Below are 17798 nucleotides of genomic sequence, written 5' to 3'. Positions count from 1 at the left end.
CTTCAGGCTATATAACCACTCTGAGGTTGATTTCCTCCTGGTGGAGTATTCGAGGACAACGGAAGGGTTCCATTTTTGTTGTGCAATGCATTGTGCAAATAATGCCTAGGATGTAAATTAAAACCTGCCCAGCAGATAAATTTGTCTGTTATGACAAGGCCTCCCCAGTCCAAAAGTGGAGGTCATGCTCAGAGCCACCCTCTGACGTTTGTTTTTCAAAGGATGATTTAAATAACCCTATGTATATCAAAAGGATCTAGATTTTTAGCAAAAGGAATTCAGAGCAGGCAATGGTAATTTATTTTGAGCAATTAGTCACTGCCCGTCAATGCCAGCAGAGTTCAGCAGGAGTTTCATGGGTACAAAAATGGGCTTCATCTTATGTAAGCCCAAAGGATTGCTAACAGTAGCAAAACCTACAGTTCCACTCTAATAATTTAATTCCAAGTGTGCCCAGATACTCTAAACCTAGACTTAGTCTCTGCTCCGCTGCATCAGATTTGCAGTGAGATAAGCTAATAAAATCTTAGTTGGCATCAAAATACTGTGGCAGACCAGAGAACCTGGTCAGAGATCACCTCTTTTCACCTCACTGTCACTTGCTACTTCACAGCAGCACGAGCAGCCAGCCTCCATGCTCCAAAAGTGATGGGACTCTGTGCAGTAAGGGCTGCAGGATGGTTTACCCCTTTCAAGGTCTCCCAGCCACATATTTAACCAGGGTACGTCACAAGCTCGGGGCTGACTCAAACCCAACTATTCCCAAAGTTGTCCCACAATACCATTCCAGATTTTTAAACGCTGTGCTGCAGTTGAGACAGAAATCTCTGCATGCATTCATTTTTCATGGAAGTCATTGGGACTGGAAAATAGGAAGAATCGGACTTTCTCCAAGATTTCACACTCCCCTTGGCTCCTGCCAACTCCAAACTGACATGGGAGCAGTCTCTCCTGAGGAATTCTGCTGCCTCTGGTTCTGTTTGACATCAAGAAGTGTTGAGGTATGTGTAAAAAGTTAACATTTCCCCCCTCTGAATCTCAAATAGCACACAAAGTTCAAATGCAGTCACAACCAGACGTCAGTTGTAAGTTCTCCATGTCCTTGCTACAGATATTTCATTTCTAAAAGCAGCCTGTTAATGTCAAACATTTCCATTCTAGCATTTGGAGATTATGAGTTTATTGCAGCAGCTGTAATCTTCTTGTATTTCAAGGGAAATATATTGGGAGACATTTTAAATGCATTTTCCCTCTATTAACATAAATCATGGCATCTTGTATAATAAAGTCAAAAAACAGGGCAAAAATTACACCAGAAGTCCTGAAACAATAAAGAAGTCCTAAAGGAAAAACAAAATTAAATTAAGATTTCAGGTTTAAATTTTTGTATGGGAATGCAATTCCTCTCACCAGGTAGTTCCTTCTGTCGCCAGCACACAAAAGCTGAGGTGCTACTAATGGGACACAAAGCTTTTCACCATAAGGCTTTAATCCTTGCAGCTCCAGAACGTGTGGAAAACATGAGTTTCCACTGTCTGGCTGCTTCTTGGTGGCTTCTGCAGGGCAAGTTCCATGGAGACATGAGAAACAGGCTGAAATCTCCATTTCAGGATTTTTCCCTTATGGATAGCTGTAGTCTAGGTTGCTCAGGGAAAATTCAGCTTCAACAGCATGCATTCAAGTACCCTCAAAATTGTTTAAACTCTGCAAGGATGATGGTGCAGCATGAAAAAAAGGAGATGATAATTGATTCTTTCATTAATTCAACTAAATATTTTGGGTGATCCTTCAATTAAAGTCCTCGGATTTACACTCCATATTTAGTCAGGTTGTTGTCGTGCCCTAATAGCAATTCAGGCTTGTTAGGGACTTATTTATGGAAACTTCCTTTCACTGCTGTGAGACTACAAATGATCTATTGTATGCTTGATTGTTTCAGATGCTCTGGTTTACATGAATTTTCTTATAGCTAAACTCAACATAGGCTGAGAAAAGGCTATGAACATTATTTCAAATAGAAGAAATTTCTGCGCAGCCTTAATCCCAGCCTTCCCTTTTTTGCCACCCCTTTGTTCACCCACTTCTCTTCTTCAATTTGATGCCTGTTTCTGTTTAGGAACCTATCTAATGTTTTATTTATTGACTACATAGTTTCCAAATGAAAAGAAGAAAGGTGGGAAATCAGAAGAGAGATATTCCTTTAGGAAACACTGTGTATGTGCTGAAGGCAGTGTAGTAAAGATCTTGATATAGTAGCAAATCCAGTGACATTTTTTCTGCCAAGGAACAAGTCTTTGTGTGCATGTCAAAGCACTCTCCCACTCTCCCAAAACTTTCTTGCGCTCTTAGAAAGCTGAAAACTAAAATGCAGGTAGAGTTTCTGGGGTTGTACACACTCTGTGCCTGAAAATACTCTATTTTTGATTCTCATTATCTCTTTCTTTCGGCTTGTTCTAGTGTATTTTTAGTGCTTTCTTCCACGTATAACATTTGATAAGGAGCCAAGTTAGAGTAAGGTCTGCAGTCTTTAAGGACTAAAGCTCCAGTTAACCATGCTGGCTCTTGTAAGGGGCTCCAGGAGGAGGTGAGGCAGGGGGGACATTGGATTTCTCTCATACCTGCTCAACAGGAATCCTGCTAGAAGGCCAAACCATCAGCAAGGTTTCCTGCAGCAGCCCTTTGCACCATTCAGAGATAAACAAAGGGGAGGCATGTGAGGGCTTTTCTCTGGGCCAGGGAGCTGCACCTTCACATGTGCTGTACACCCCAAAGAAGTTGAGTTCTGAATCCTTTTGTTCACATGGCCCCAGCTGCACCACCCAGCTGTTCTGGAAGCAAGTGGTGGGCAGTGATGCCACCCCTGCCTCTCTCCTGAGCATCCTGTGATGGCAAAAGACTCTGAAGCCACGGCTCACCATGCAGGCTGAGTCAACAGCCTCATCACACTCCTGCACTCACCCTTGTGCTGCTTCTTTGTGAGCTGCCTTCTGCACTGAACAGCTGCCATCGCCCTCAGAATCACTCAGTACCAAAAGGGAGGCACTTTGCCCAGAGTGCTAAAGAAGTTGATGCCTTAAGTTTTAGCTTTCATGTTTTTCACATTCTGTGCTGCCTAGGGATGCAGTTCTGAGCCTCATATTAAGTGCCAGTCAGCTCTCTTCATAGAGTAGGGAGACAAAACAAATCCTTTTCCTGATGAAGACCAAGGACAACTTTCAGGCCCAGAAGTACAGACAACGGTGGGCTGAAGGGAGGAACAAGAAGGATGAGACCTCACAATCTGAAGCTGTAATTGGACAATTAAACCCCAATATGCAAATGGGCCAAAACTTATAAAAATGTAAGACCTTGTGACTGGTCAGCCATTTTGTGACCATTCTTAGTCCACCTTGGGTGTAGCCCCGGTCAGGTCCTGTCCTGCCCAAGGTGTACCCAAAAGGCCTTTCAATAAATACCTACTTTATTTTTTAGCTCTGTCCAGTCTCTGTTTCAGGTCAGCCTTCCCAAGGCATCAAAATGGTGACAGTATTTTCCTCTTTTGTATAGGCTTTACCAGCAAATCATTGGGAATAAGGACCCTGAGGTCATGCAATCTGCCCTGTGCCAGTTCAGCTATAGCTTTTTTTGGCAGATCTTTATCTTGTGGCTGTGAGCCTCCTGTGATTCATCCACCTTCCCACAGCAATCTGTTTCAGGGGTCTTTCATCCTTCTGTTGGATGTTTGGCCTTAAGATCTAAGTGAATACTCCTTACTGCAATTTTAAGATCACTGCTTTGCTTTGTTGTAAGTACAACTGCATTCTAAAGGCCGTAGAATGCTAATTGTTGCTTTCCCAACCTTAAGGAGCTGCAAGTAGAGTGGAGTGATTACTAGAGGTGATATTTGGTTTTAAACACACTAGTATGATAATTTCCCTATTTGCCACAGGCTGATTTGACTCACAGTCACAGCTTCTGACTCATTATAACCCTCAAGTCCTTGCCGGAAAAAGTGGTTCTCAGCCAGACAACCCCCAAGCTCTACTCATGCCATTAATATCTTCTACCTGATTGCCGCAATTTCCACTAGTCAATGTTGTATTTAAACCTTTTTTCTAAATAGAAGTGATCTTTTTCTTGAAAGAATAGTCACAACTCCTCCAACTCACCAGTAACATTTTGAATTCTTACTCCGTTCTCTGAACACTTCTTGCCCATCCCAGCATAGTATCATATGAATATTTTCCACCCCATCATGAAAACTATCAAATATTAAGCTGCCCTGTGTCTGTCAGAGATCAGAGACTAACAAAATTGAGCCATTGTCTCTCTCTGCCCCTGTCTCTCTTCTCTGCTCAGTTTTTCTCCTGAATCACTTTCCAAGTAGATCCTCTTTGATACTTTCCTGTGCACGCAGTTTTCTCATAAATAGTTCCTGGCTGAACTGGGAAGACTGGCTCTTTATTATTTACTCAAGGCTGAGTGTTTCAATTCTCAAAAAACAATCTACGATCTCACTGCAAAGCACCAAAATGCTAAAACTCGCTTCAGAATAAATAGCCAAACTGTTGCAGATTTCTTTGGTAGTTCAGCTTAAAATTCAGCTGTGATTTGAAATTTAAAGTTTAGATAACTTCTGCTTTTCCATTCTTCTGAGCATCTTGGTGCATGATGCACTCAGTTGTGTCCAGCACCCGGCATAGCTATATCTTATTTTTATTTATCTGCTTCTTCTGACCACAAAAACAAGCCTGGCCAACAGAAAAGAGGCCAACATCCCTAGCAAAGGCTGGGTCAAGATGGCTATAATAAGCAAACCTAACAAAGTTAATGCAGGTAAGATTTGCAGAGTCTATTACATTGAGTTCTTTAGAGAGTGATTCAAGCCGAGATGAAACTTTCTGGGAAAGTGCACTGGGCTGAACCAGAACCAGTTATCTTTGGACCCCCCTTGAGCCTGAAAAGTTAATTTCTAACTTCTGTTATTTTTTCTACTCCAGTGAAAGCTTTTGCTTTGAAACTTGGTGTTACACTACGGTCCCTGTTTTTATTACTAAGCAAGAAATTTATGACTCTTGGATATAAAGATGAGATGAAAATGTAACCAAACACATTACAAAGATTCAAAAATATAAATATGAAATACAAGCAATGCTTTATATTTATTGTTTTTTTAAGTTACAAGCCCAGTTTCATCAGCTTGTGAAGAAATCCCTTCATCTGAGGTGAAATATTGGTCATGATTGCTGAGTCCTTGGGCTTGGCAGCATGATTTTTGGCCTGTAGCTCCAAATGGAGCTGGCCATCTGCACTTTGGGAATCCATTACTGTTGTGAGAACCACACAGAGTATTATAGCAACTGCCCAAAGCAAAACAAAACCAAACCAAAACACTTCAAGATACTATAGTCATTATATCCATCTGCCTATCTATTTATAAACTAGTCTGCTGAAGTTCTCCCCACATTCTGAAGGCAATAACTTGCCATTCCTGTTTATTTTTGCAGGTGTCCTTGAACCACATTTTAAAAAAAGCAAAACAGCACAGGGTTGAGAAGGGGAGAACTTGTTTGCTGCACTGAGTGAAACAGTAGGTCCTTTTCTCAGAGCCTGAAAAATGATACTGCAGGGAAGAATTTCTGGAGTTGGCTCAGTTCATTTGACACTGGGGAATACTAATTGAGCATTCAATAGTTCAACATGGTGGGAGTGGGGTAACCCAATCCAGGAAAACCATCAGCTATGGGGAAACCAATTTCCTCTCTGAAACTTATTGTTCCTGTATGTCAAAGGTGGTCCCAAGAGATTCAACTTGTTGCTGACACATTCCAGAAATCATTTAACTTTCCCACCTCTTTTTTTTTTCCATTTATCTTTTAAATTGGCAGGAGCAGGCAAGAGAGTTAAGTATTCCAAGAACAAAAGAGAAATCTTATGAGAGAAATGTTGAGAAGAGAGGTAAGACAGTTAACAAAGGGCAAAAATGCCAAACCTGCTTGGGCAATTCCACTGCCCTTGGAATACTATGCTGTCCATGTATATATGTATGAACAAATAACCAGTGCATCTGCAAAAAGATTATTTACTTGGCTGCTCTCTCTGACTGGAAGTAGAGCAGCTCTGTTGAACTCATTAGAATTCCGTCTTTGTGGCTGCAGAGCTCACTACAAAACTGAGATGGAAGCTCCTTGGAACATGGAGCTGTAAGATAAATGTTGCTAACCTGCCGAAGGTATGGCTGCCCCAAGCAGTGGGGATGTGCCAGAAGCAGCCTTGCTCTCCAGCTGTGTTTGAGAAGCTACCAGAAATGAAAGAACTACAGTAGAAGACAGACCCTTTCTATTTCTCCTCCAAACCAGAGTTATCTGGTTGTCCCTGAGAGGAACAGTGAAGTCCCTTGACAGTCACAAACACTTTTCACAAAGCAGGTGTAACACCAGTGAACATGCAGAACAACAGGCATCTCCCAGACGCATTTGTTTTCCTTTTGCACAGTTAAAAAGGAAAACACACAATTATCATATTTGCATAATTCCTTTACAAAACTCATCCCTCAGCAGTTTGAAAGACATTGCTTCATCTCCTCCTCATTTCCTGCAGGGATATTACTGTCATCTGGAAAATTTAAGTCCACCTGACAACAAATTTTCTAGTTGAAACCAATAGCAACACAGCAACAGCTTTCAAACATTCTTTGCACTGTTTGGCTAGGAAGCCAGGATTAAAGATAGATTGTGTTTCTCCACTTCACTGAAAGCCTGTACTTTAAGGTTTTAAAGCTTCCAAAATTGTGTGCCAATAGTATCATATCTGTCACTGGCAACAGTATTCATTCTGCCAGTGGCAGAATTCAGCCTGGAAGAACTTACTGTGGTTTTCCTTATGTGGTGGCACATCCACAGTAGGTCATAATTTCTCACCTACTAGGTATTTTCCCTGAAATTTCAACACATGCAACTCTTCCTCACTGCTTTACAAAGTTTAGCAGGCCTGTCAACACTGTTACCCCAGGATCACACATTAATTAATATATCCTCACAGCACTCCTTTGTAAGACGCCAGATTTTTCAGAGAGCTCAGACTCAAATTTTCGAGAGCTCAGCACCTAAATTGGAGCCAGATTTTCTGAAAAACTTTCAGTTTCTTAAAGAAGGTGCAAATTTTTCAAACTTTCCATCAACCCTAGCAGCAGTGTCTGCTGCCCAGATTGTGTGAGAAGTTGAGGACACAGTGTGCTAAGCTTCTTCTCTACCTGTTGGAACCCTGGGCACTGAGAATTTTAGGCTTTCTGTGCTGACAGGCACTGACCCCCAAGAAAACACTGCATTTGACCTGAGACTGTGGAGAAGGCTTCCAAAATTGAATGATAGAACTGGGATTATGGGTGTGTAGTTTGAATAGAAGTGTGTAATATCACATGGTGGAAAACTTAGAGTTTAAGGGTTTAGAATATAGTAATATATATATATAAAGCAAGATGGAGGCTTTAGGGTGTAGGCTAGTCCTTCTTTTTCACTTTGTTCTTCATGGGTCTGGGTGGTTTTTTGTAATTGGATAGAAAAGTCCACATTGCGGGCCACGGGTGGTTGGTTATTGGGTTAAAAGTAAAAATAATTTAGGTGTCATTTCTTAATTGGACAGTTTATCCTTAAAAGGCCTTGTAGAGAGAGATACGGCTCCATTTTTAATTTGTTAGCTACAAGGGCTGTACAACTCACAGCTTGTGAGACTGTAATATAGATAAGAATTAATAAACATCTGAGCCCAAACACGAAATACTGTTTCAAGCACTTAATCCTGACTCTGGCAGAAAAGAAGACAAAAAGCAACATCTGCCTATGAATATTTTGGTGCCTAGAGCAGAGGTGATTTCCTTGTGAAGTCTGGCTGTCAGAGTGGGAGGCTGAGCTCTTCTGAAAACTTGGAGTTCTATTGTAAGGTTCTCACTGCTTTGCAGAAGACAAAACTGACAGCTGGAGGGAGGGCCCAGAGCAATGGAACATTTGTGCAGCAGGTGGAAATGAGATCAGGATCCAGGCTGTCAAGCCACCCATTTCTGTCCCCTCTGTACTCAGAGCTGGGCTGCAGTGTGGCTGGCTTGTGACAGCTCCAGGGGGAGCTGTGTTTCATGGGCTGTGACATGGGCACGGGCTAAAACACGAGCTCAGCAGCATCCTGCACGATGACAGAGCTGCTGCGTGAGGCACAGGGAGTGAGGCGGAGTGAAGCAAGTTCCTGGAAAGCCGCAATGGAACACTTCACCTCCTCCTACTCAGTGGAACTGAGAAATACGGATGTACTAGCTGTGCTTACATCCCACAATTAAAGCAGTCCTACAAAGGAAAAAGGAAAAAGATTTGGCTTTTTTTGGGGTTGTTTTTTGGAGTTGTTTTTTTGTTGCTGTTGTTGTTTTGGTTATTTTTTTTGTTTTGTTCCCCCCCCCCCCTTGCTCTCTTTTACTGTCTCTGGCTTACAGCTTGAATACAATGTGATGTAGCTTCATCCACTGCAAATCTGTGAGCCCATAAAGTCACTCCTACTCAGGACAGCCCCAGAAAAGAAGAGTCCCACGGGTCAGACTGAACTAGTAAGCACAAACAGACACTGCTGAATGACCCAGGGGAAGAGAGCAGGAGTGGGAAATAGCCTCAGTCATTCATGCTGTTCACTCATCAGGTTGCCCCATCTTTGTTTTGGACTGTGTTAAGTAGCTACCTCTGAGACAAACTGGGCTTGAGTGGAGTTAGCTCTGAGGAGAACTCAGGGCTAAGAACCAGTCTTTATTTTGTGTAGCAGGAGAGGCATAGCCACAAAGCCTTGCCAACAGAAAACATTAATTACTCTGCTGTTCTGCTTCTCCTTCCTAAGTGACCATACTCACTGCTGGCTTGGTGAGATCTGAACCTCCTGTTTCACATAGAGCAGCCATGCCTGAGGCTGAGAACCCACCATAGCCATGCCCAAAGCAATGGTTTTGGTGGCACAGCAGCTTGGCTGAAAGGAGACACTGTACAAAAAACATACTGTTAAGACACAGAATCCTCCCCCACTCTGATAATGTAGGCAGAGCTAATTTTCAAGTATTCCCATTTAAGCTCTGGCAATTGTTAGGCATCATATCTTTTACTTCTAGCAAAAGTGTCTCAGTTTTTAAGGGTCCAGAGCAAGATGGCAAAGGTCACAGTCACAGATGTGCTAACCACCAACAGTGCAGGCAGAGAGTGGTGGTTGCTCATCCTCTGTAAAAGCAGCAAGTTTCAGGGTGGGCATGGATTCTCAAACCCAAGGCAGTAGTACCTCACAGTTTCCTGTCATCTCTCCTTTTCCCGGTCACATAGGCAGCTCCTTGTACACTCCCTCCCTCTATACAATATCTTAATTTTTAAAAATATTTTAACCAGGCTGTGTTAATGTGACAGATGGGAATTCTCTGTCAGCTCCTTTCTGGTGAAACATTTATAAGGTGTTGTATGGCTTCAGAAGGCAACATATTAGAAACTTGGGAGGTGGAGGGTATAGAGGGAGAAGCTTTCCTATTTTAATTTCAAGCAGTAGGAGCACGAGTCGAGTGAGTCATAGCACTTCAAACATGTATCCCAAAGCAAATAACAAAATGGGAAGAGGAGAAATATAGATTAGGCAGACAGAGCAAACAATGCTGTTAATCCCTGCAGACCTGGATGGAGATTTGGTTGCAAAACAGCCAGGGAATGGGCTGAGGTGCCACACATGGGTGTTTTGGCCACAGAGGAAGGTGAATCACTGCAGGTGACTTGTAACATGAGTGGAGCTGTACTGATGGGCTGCAGAATGGCAAAAGGGCCACAGTTTGTGATCCCAGTTCTGCGGGGAGGAAGGAATGGAGGGTGTGCAGTGCCCAGGGGGAGCTGCCTTCTCCACAGCTGGACAGGATGTTTGCCCCGCCTAGAAAGAGGGAACAGTGATTACCATCACACTGAACATGAAGGGTGGGTGGGGAAGACATTTCTAGTTTTGCCCACATCCCCTCCAGGCAGTATCACTACCATGAGTACTCCCAAAACATAATGGTATCCCAGCAACGGGGCTGGAATAACACCTCATGGATAGAGATGCAACACTCAGAACTCTCCACGACAGCCATAATTATCCCCAGGGCTAGTTTTGTCAATTAGGGAGGCACTGGAATACCAGGGATGGTTTTGCCAATCAAAAGGAGGGAACAGAAGTGCGTTTTTCCTGAAGTCATTATTTATTTGTTTTGGGCAACAGTGGGTTCCAGTTTGCTCTCCTGGATGGCGTCACCACAACATCAGCCTTGATCACCTGAAGGTAAAAGAGTATTTAGCTCATAAAGGGGCACTATTTTTATGCGCTTTGTTAGTTACATGGTGTTATTTGGAGATCCAGAAACCTCTTGGTTGCTGTGATCCAACACACCTTTAACCTAGTCTTTATTTTGCCACTGCCAGATTGCACAGTTAGACAGCAGGGCATGCTTTCCCGTTTGCTTAGCTGGAGCCACTGCACTTCAATGTTTACTAGCACGGTTGAAAAAACTTCCAGGAGGGTTGGCTTTGGGCTTTTTAGGGGTTTTTCCTTTTTTTCTGTTAACATTTGCTTATTTGTAAAAGTTGAAACTTTTTGAAGAGATGGTTTGGTTCTGACAGTTTTTCCTGCCAGCCCAGGAATCTCTGGGATCAGTCAGCACAAAGGCTGGGATTCTTAGGGTCTTGGCATTGCACTGCCTCTGAGGAAGACAGCCAAGATCTCTGCTTCGGAGCCCTAGTCCCCTGCCTTTTTTCTTTTTATAGAGGATTTTAAAACATGTCTTTCATCAGAATATTACCAAAATTCAAACCATCTAAATTTTCTCCTTAGCAGAATCACCTTTCAATGCAGAACTGCAATATTTATGCACTTAACATCATTGCCAGAGGCACAAAAGTACAAAGCAAGTGCTATTTGGAATTTTATCCAGGACCTACTTGTATTACAAACAATAATGCAGTGTCTTGCTAGAGCACATGTGAAACAGAAGTTCTCCTCTCGTTGATTCATTGCCACCCAGGTGACAAAGTCTAGCTGGAAATGAATGCACCTTGTTGGATCTGGGATAGATTCCAGATGCCTCCCACTGGCTTTTTTTCTGATCCAAATGCTCTCCAAATTTTAGCAGCCATGATATTTTTAGACCTCTCTAGCATCTTGTGTGTTAGAGCTTTGCAGCAGGCCTGGGAGGTGGAGGAAACACTGCAAGACCCCATTCCATAAAGGAGAAGGGTGGAAGCAGGAGGTTGCCAAAGATCACAGTGTAGTTCCAAGGCAGAGCAGGACAGATGGCCACCCTTGCAGGAGAGAGGAGCTGTGTTATTCCTGGCATACCCAGGCAGCTCCATTCTGCCAGCCTCCAGTCTAGAAGCTGGGATGGCTACAGGAGCCCGTAATTTTCTGTCCAGAAAAGTCACAGCTACTTTGTGCTATGAAAAAGAATCCACAGTTTCCCCTTAAGCCATATTTGTTTTAGGAGAAAGTGAAACAACTTGCTCCTAGTGGTGATTGTGCCAAAAGCTAGGAGCCACTGCAGAACCATGCTGAGAGCAGAGCTCCAGAGCCCTTTGTGCTCCTGCTGTGCCCCACAGGGACTTAGGGACTAAATATTTCATTTCTCCTGCAGAAAGGACTCTAGTGTTTCCTCAGCAGCTTGATAATGTGTGATGGCATTCACTGACAGGGTACAGAGAACTTCAGCAGTCTAGGTTGTTAGCACCTACTGCATTTTGAGCATCACTGAAACACACTGTCTGTATAGCATCTGTTATCATGGCCTGCAAGCACACATTTCCAGAAAGAAGAACAGCTGTAGCAAAGTAAAAGTTGTAGTAAATACACAGAATTTACATTATACTACATTAGAACTGCACACTACATTAGAACTGCTACGGAAAGCAAATCAGCCACATCCATTTCTTCCAAAACCTCCTGCCACCTGCACCCTAAACACTGGCCTAGTTTTACTGGAGAACTTATTTTTCTCAAATTGCTGAGGCTGCACCTGCTTACTCAGTGCTAGTGAATTTGACTTACAAGCATAAAATCACTCTCGCATCTCCAGGTCTGTTTTCATTGCAGCTCACGGGCCATGAATAATTAACTACAGTTCTGCAACAGAGGCATCTGCCTCGGCATAGAAATTCAGGGTTGGAGCTGCAGCTGAATTCAGCACTTGAGAACCATTTCAAGTGAAGTCCTCTAATTCTCTCTTTGGTTCACTTTGGGAATATGACAAGTGATGAAGAACTGCCCCTAGACTCATCCTTTAACTGAGGTTCTTAATTACAAACACGAATCAATGTGGGAAGGGCAAACAACACCGGTTCGTATGTCTGAATGTATTTTACTCCAGAGCTATTTTCTAGGCATTATTCTGCCCTATGAGACCACTCGTGATAATCTTTGCCCTTGGCCTGTGTTTGCACAGCATCAAACACAACCTGGCCAGGTGTGCTGAGAACTGAAGTGAAACTATGGAAAAAACTCAGTCTGGGAGGGGCAACACTGAGGGAACTCAGGGTTTGGGGTTTTTTTTCAGATGTGAATCCCAAGATTAAGTTCAGATACCTCAAGAGGAGGGCTTAAAATGAACAATTTCTACAACTAGGGCTTTACATGTACTATCAGTACACAATATGCTTCAGGTAACTATATCTGTTTGTCAAATTTGGATGCAGTTTGGTCAGCAAATAATTAAAATAAGAGACAGATGGCTAAATAGAGCAAGATAGAAGGATGGGGGAAAAATGAAGTTTACTTAGGAAACCAGGATCACAAAGACAGCAGTGAAATGAAATGTTTGGATTCACATATTTTCTCATTCCACTTTTTTTTTTTTTGGTGAGGGTTCACACTTTTCCAGAAGTACCTCCCCGTATTGCTTTTCCCTTGCCAATTACATTTGTACTTCTTGTGTAATTAAGTCTGAACCTCCCAATTTCTCAGAGACAGAATTAAAGTGCAAAAAATAGTGGGCTACAGTAAGTTAATGTGAGATTAGAAGAGTAAACACAAAGTACATTTAAGATACTTTCTCACTAAATGGACCATGACAGTACAGATGAAAAAAAACTATATTCCCATCTCAAATCAGACCTATGGCAATCTCAGCAAATTCTGCTTAAACATTGTTGTGGGGTTTTCTTTCCCTCTACACTCCAGTTTAAGCAGAAGCAGAGTCCCACAAATTTTATTATAAAATGTATTCTTGCAAGACTTACAAACTATTTTAGGTTGTTCTGAAACCTTTGAGAAATAAAATCAAAATAGTTTTTTGCGTTCCTTCCTAACCAAGTTATGTGAAAGTTTGAGATACCATTCTAACAGCAAAATCTCTTACACAACAGAACGGTTTTACAATAAGATAGTTGCAAAACAGTTCCTTTCTATATCTTCAGTTTTGAAGAAACAAGCTGAGATTTATAAGCCATCTCCTTCCTCAGCATTTCCAAAGGTGAAATATGCTTGTATACAGTGGAGCAGTATTGTGGCCCCAGTTCAGCACGATTCCTGGTGTAATGATACAGGACAAAAACATTGCAGAGGACATTTGTTGACCCTTTGTACAAGGCTGTACACTGAGATACCAAATCTAATCTTATTAAAAAAAAAAAAAAAAAAAAAAAGCCATAGTGATGAGAAGACTACTTCATCTCCATCTTGGATATGTTCCACCATTCCTATCTGCACAAAGGTGAAACAGGAATGAAACCCTGTAGATTTATGAAAAACTGAAGCTGAATACTGGGAAGTTTTTGAGATATATATATACTTCTCAAATCTGCACCCCCCCGGCAATACTGCATTATAGGCTGATAGTGCCCTGTCCTGATATAACTTGTGTAGTGTTATAAAGAATGGATTCCTCTTTACTCTGATGAAGTGCACAGTTTGGTAAACTCTCCCAATAAACTCTCCTTCAGCTATTAAAAGCTGAAATATCGTGCTTTTGCTGGATAACTCATAAATTACACAGACATAAACATCACATCATTAGCAAGGCCAATATCAAATGTAGCTGTAAATGATGAAAAGAAAGCTTTTATTTATAGATCATGGCTTGTAATTTTGAAAATTAATGCTTAGACAAACAATCTTCCTCATCAAGAGTGAATAATTAAAATACAGCTTTAAAAACTGTATTTCAGCACCACAGTAACTTCAGGGCTTGCTGATTTTCTTGGGATGTAGGAATGCACTCTGGCCTCTGGCTGACCACTCAGGTATATTACTCAATTTCAGTAGCTGGAAGCAGGCTGCTGCACACATCAAAATTATTTATATTACTAACAGACTCCCCCAGATTGTTTCACACTCAGTTTTGCTGGTATTTTACTCTTCTAATGGGCTTGGATTGTGGAGTGTGATGCATGTTTAGAGCGTGGTGTCCTCTCCTGTGGGTTTATCTTCTTTTCTTCGTGTTAGAGCCGGGATTAATACACGGGAGTCGCAGTTTGGTGTTCGGACTCAGTGTTTATTAATTCTTGCCTATAGCACAGTCTCATGAGTTGTGAGCTGTAACTAACAAGGTAGAAAATGGAGGTGCCTCTAACCTTTTTCAAGGTCCTTTAAGCACTATTTACCCAATAACGAGATGACACCTATATTATTTATACTTCTAACCCAATAATTGACCATCCAAGGTCTGCAATGCAGATGCTTTCACCCAGTAAGAAAAAACCACCCAAAGAAGTGGTGGTTTTCACGAAGAAGGTGAAGAAGAAAGACTTAAACAACACCTTAAATCCTCTGTATTGCCCCATATATATTAATATAGACTAAAATCTTAAAATCTAAATTTCCAGGGTTTCAACAGTCTCCCGCCATCAGCTTCATTCCAGAGCAACCTGCCAAGCCCAGAGAGCAGCCAAGGAGCTTGCAGAGCCCCTGCTGAGAGCTCTGCCACTTTGCCTGCCCTGCCACTTGCATCAGCTGGCCTCAGGGCAGCTGCTTCTCCATCACCCTCTCCATAGGACAAAGCCCTAATGGGAAATGCAGGCTGTGGGCAATCAGGGGCCAGGTGATGGAGATGAGCTGATTGCAGCACTCCCTTTAAACTGCAAGCCCCTGGGCTGCTTAGGGTAGTCTGAGCTTGGAAGGGAATGCTCTCTGGGAGGAGGGATGCACCATCAGAAAGAGGGGAAGGTGCCACACGACAAAGGTAAGAGCCCTCCACAGAAAGCAGTAACTGGGGATGTTCCCAAGCAAACACTGATTTTGTGTTTGGATACCAAATAGGGATTTTTCATGTCTACCCACTGCTTACATTTGTTCCATTAATCCACACGTGTGGGTTTATGAGAGTGTAAAGCAACCCAAAAAGTAATGAGAACTATTTTCACAGTCTTGCAGGAGGGAATTCAGTGAAGGCTTGATCTTCTGGCCACAGTCAAAGGAGCAAATGAGAAACTCTTGGGGAATTCAAACTGGACTGGCTGGGACAATTTTTCTGCTTTGCATTTCTTATGTAGAGAGCTACTTGAAAATTTTCCAGCTAACTATTTTTTTTCCCCTTCTGGAAAATGCCAATTCATGAAAATCAACAAGTTTCATGGGAATATGCTGGTTTTTAAAGTAAAATATTTTCATTGCACAGAAGAGCAGAAAGCGAATGGTGATGACAAGGTCAAGGAATGTTCTGATATTTCATTTCAAGCTTGTCAGCTTTAACATTTCATCTTGCATAAAATTTTAAAGAGGCAAAAGTGAACCATGACTTATTTAAATAAGAAAATGAGCTCACAGTTAACTTTTGTAGCTGCGTGGAGCTGGAAACAAGGTGTGCTGAAAATAACAGGCCTTTTGTGAAGCTCCAAAATCTGCTGCTGTTGGTCTCACTGGGGAGTTTTATCCTGGATTAAGGAGCTTGAAATGGGAGAGGGTAGAGCTGTGAATGCCCACTGCTTGATGCCCACGTGAGGAATCGAGATACTGCTGTTAATAATGTGTTTAAAAGAGGACATCAGATCATTGTGTGCCCCTGGGCATGGAACTGCAGCTTGCTGTTAATGCCTTGTACACAGCTGTATTATACAAGCCTTGGGATTAGATGCTTTGTCTGGAAAAATCTATTCTCAAGCTTTAATTCACACCTATCCCTTTCAAATACTACCACTGGATTACTTGTGTGTCCCATTTTATCTTGTGGGAGGGTGACTCTAACAAATCCTTAACTGTGGCCAGTGAGGCTTCCAGCCCATTTCTGTGAACACTCCTGTGTTCATCCTGATGTGGAAAGATACTAAATACCACCAATTTTCTTTTTAATTAGTGGTCTCTGCTCAAGAGCATGGCTAAGCAAGTTCAGGTTGTCTAGCTGCCTCTGTGTTTTTCCTTTTATTAGGATAATAATTTTAATTTCTTGGAGAGCTTTGGGTTTGGTTTTGTTTTGTTGTGGAGTAGGAGTGAGTGGTGTTACATGTTTGGTTTTTACAGTTGCAATACGTTTTAGAAGATATGCTTGTCCTGGAGATCAAAATATACATGAACATTAAATACTTGTAGAGAATAAAGTGCTTTTTTAAAATTTAGAGGTTCATGGTCAGCTTCTGGGCTTAGAAGTATTTATTTTTCTGTATTTAGTCTAAGTGAAGCAAAGGAGCCCATTTGACCTCAATTTAATAAAAAACCTGCTCTTGAAATACGGCTTTTATGCAGAAAGTGTCAATTTTGTAACAGAGCTATACACTGATTGCTTCCTACGTGCAAACTGTGCCCATGTTGAGGGTACAAGTGTTAAATTCAGCACATGCTTATTGTCTGGAGATGGAAGAGCAGCTCAGAGCACCCTGTGAGGGCCATGTGTTGAAGCTGGCAGTCAGATCCCCTCCTCACAACCGTCCTTTTATATGACAGCACACAAGGCTGATGTGAATCCTGTCTGAACAGCTTGGGAGCAGATCTTTGGAGGGGTTCTTCCCCACTTCAAAGGCTCTCCCACCATGTGAGTCAGGCATTTTCTATATTTTATCTAGCTCTGCTAGATAAAGGCTCCAAAGAGCCTTTTATGATTTGTTTCACAATGCCTTTCCTACATGCTTTGGAGAAAAAGCTGAGAATCCAATTTAAGACAAGGTTCACTCTCATTACTCAATCACAGAATATGCTCAGTTGGAAGGGACCCCAAGGATCACTGGCCCAGTTCTGGGTACTGCGAAGAATGGGAAATATCTGAAATGACCTAACTTATATTCAGCTTCAACCACACAACCTGGGTTATAGCAAATAGAAGCTGATCTCTGTATATGGTAGTCAAATAATCCTTGGGATAATCTAAATTCTCCTAGTTCATGATGGTGTGTGTTTATGAGCACATGGGCCTTCAGCAGCTTTTTCTTTTTTTTTTTAATTGCCTTATTTTTTTAAAAAAAAGATTGGTTCAGCTGATGGAAAAGAGGTCACTTTATCTCCTATACTGGAGATCATGTGTACATTCACATGCTATGGACCACCTGCACACTCCAAATGCTTTGTGAGACTGTTTCCCCTATAGGGCTCCTTGCTCTGAGAAATGACTTGTCCAGAAATCATGAGCTGTGTTGCAAATCACATTTAAATAATCAGCTTCCTCCTAGGAGCCACAATGTAGAGAATGAGATTTTCAGCCTATGCTTCACCAGGCAGCAGAGATGCAGCACTGATATACCAAGGCAACACTTTTTTGTTTCTCCTCTCTGGGGCTAAGTAGGCTGTGCCATCTGTTCTTGCCTGCTGGACAGGGCCCAGGGAAGTGCCAAGCAGAGCAATGAAGTCTTAGAAACTGAGTGGTGAGGGTGGATGAAAAGGAG

General features: G+C 42.1%; 1 protein-coding gene and 1 long non-coding RNA gene across 4 annotated transcripts in view; one reads left to right on the top strand and one right to left on the bottom strand.

Annotated features, from left to right (window-relative positions):
- The window catches only part of RERG (RAS like estrogen regulated growth inhibitor), a 98710-nt gene that overhangs the window by 56317 nt on the left and 24595 nt on the right, over positions 1-17798 (bottom strand). The window lies entirely within an intron of this gene.
- LOC136290322 (uncharacterized) lies at positions 15084-16652 on the top strand. Its single transcript, XR_010721092.1, has 2 exons — positions 15084-15172; positions 15356-16652. It is a non-coding gene; the product is annotated as an uncharacterized lncRNA (long non-coding RNA).

This window comes from Chamaea fasciata, unplaced genomic scaffold (genome assembly GCF_029207755.1).
Source record: "Chamaea fasciata isolate MVZ Bird 193981 ecotype frontalis unplaced genomic scaffold, bChaFas1.0.hap1 SCAF_5, whole genome shotgun sequence".
NCBI lineage: Eukaryota > Metazoa > Chordata > Aves > Passeriformes > Sylviidae > Chamaea > Chamaea fasciata.
This window is presented reverse-complemented; position numbering and strand designations above follow the sequence as displayed.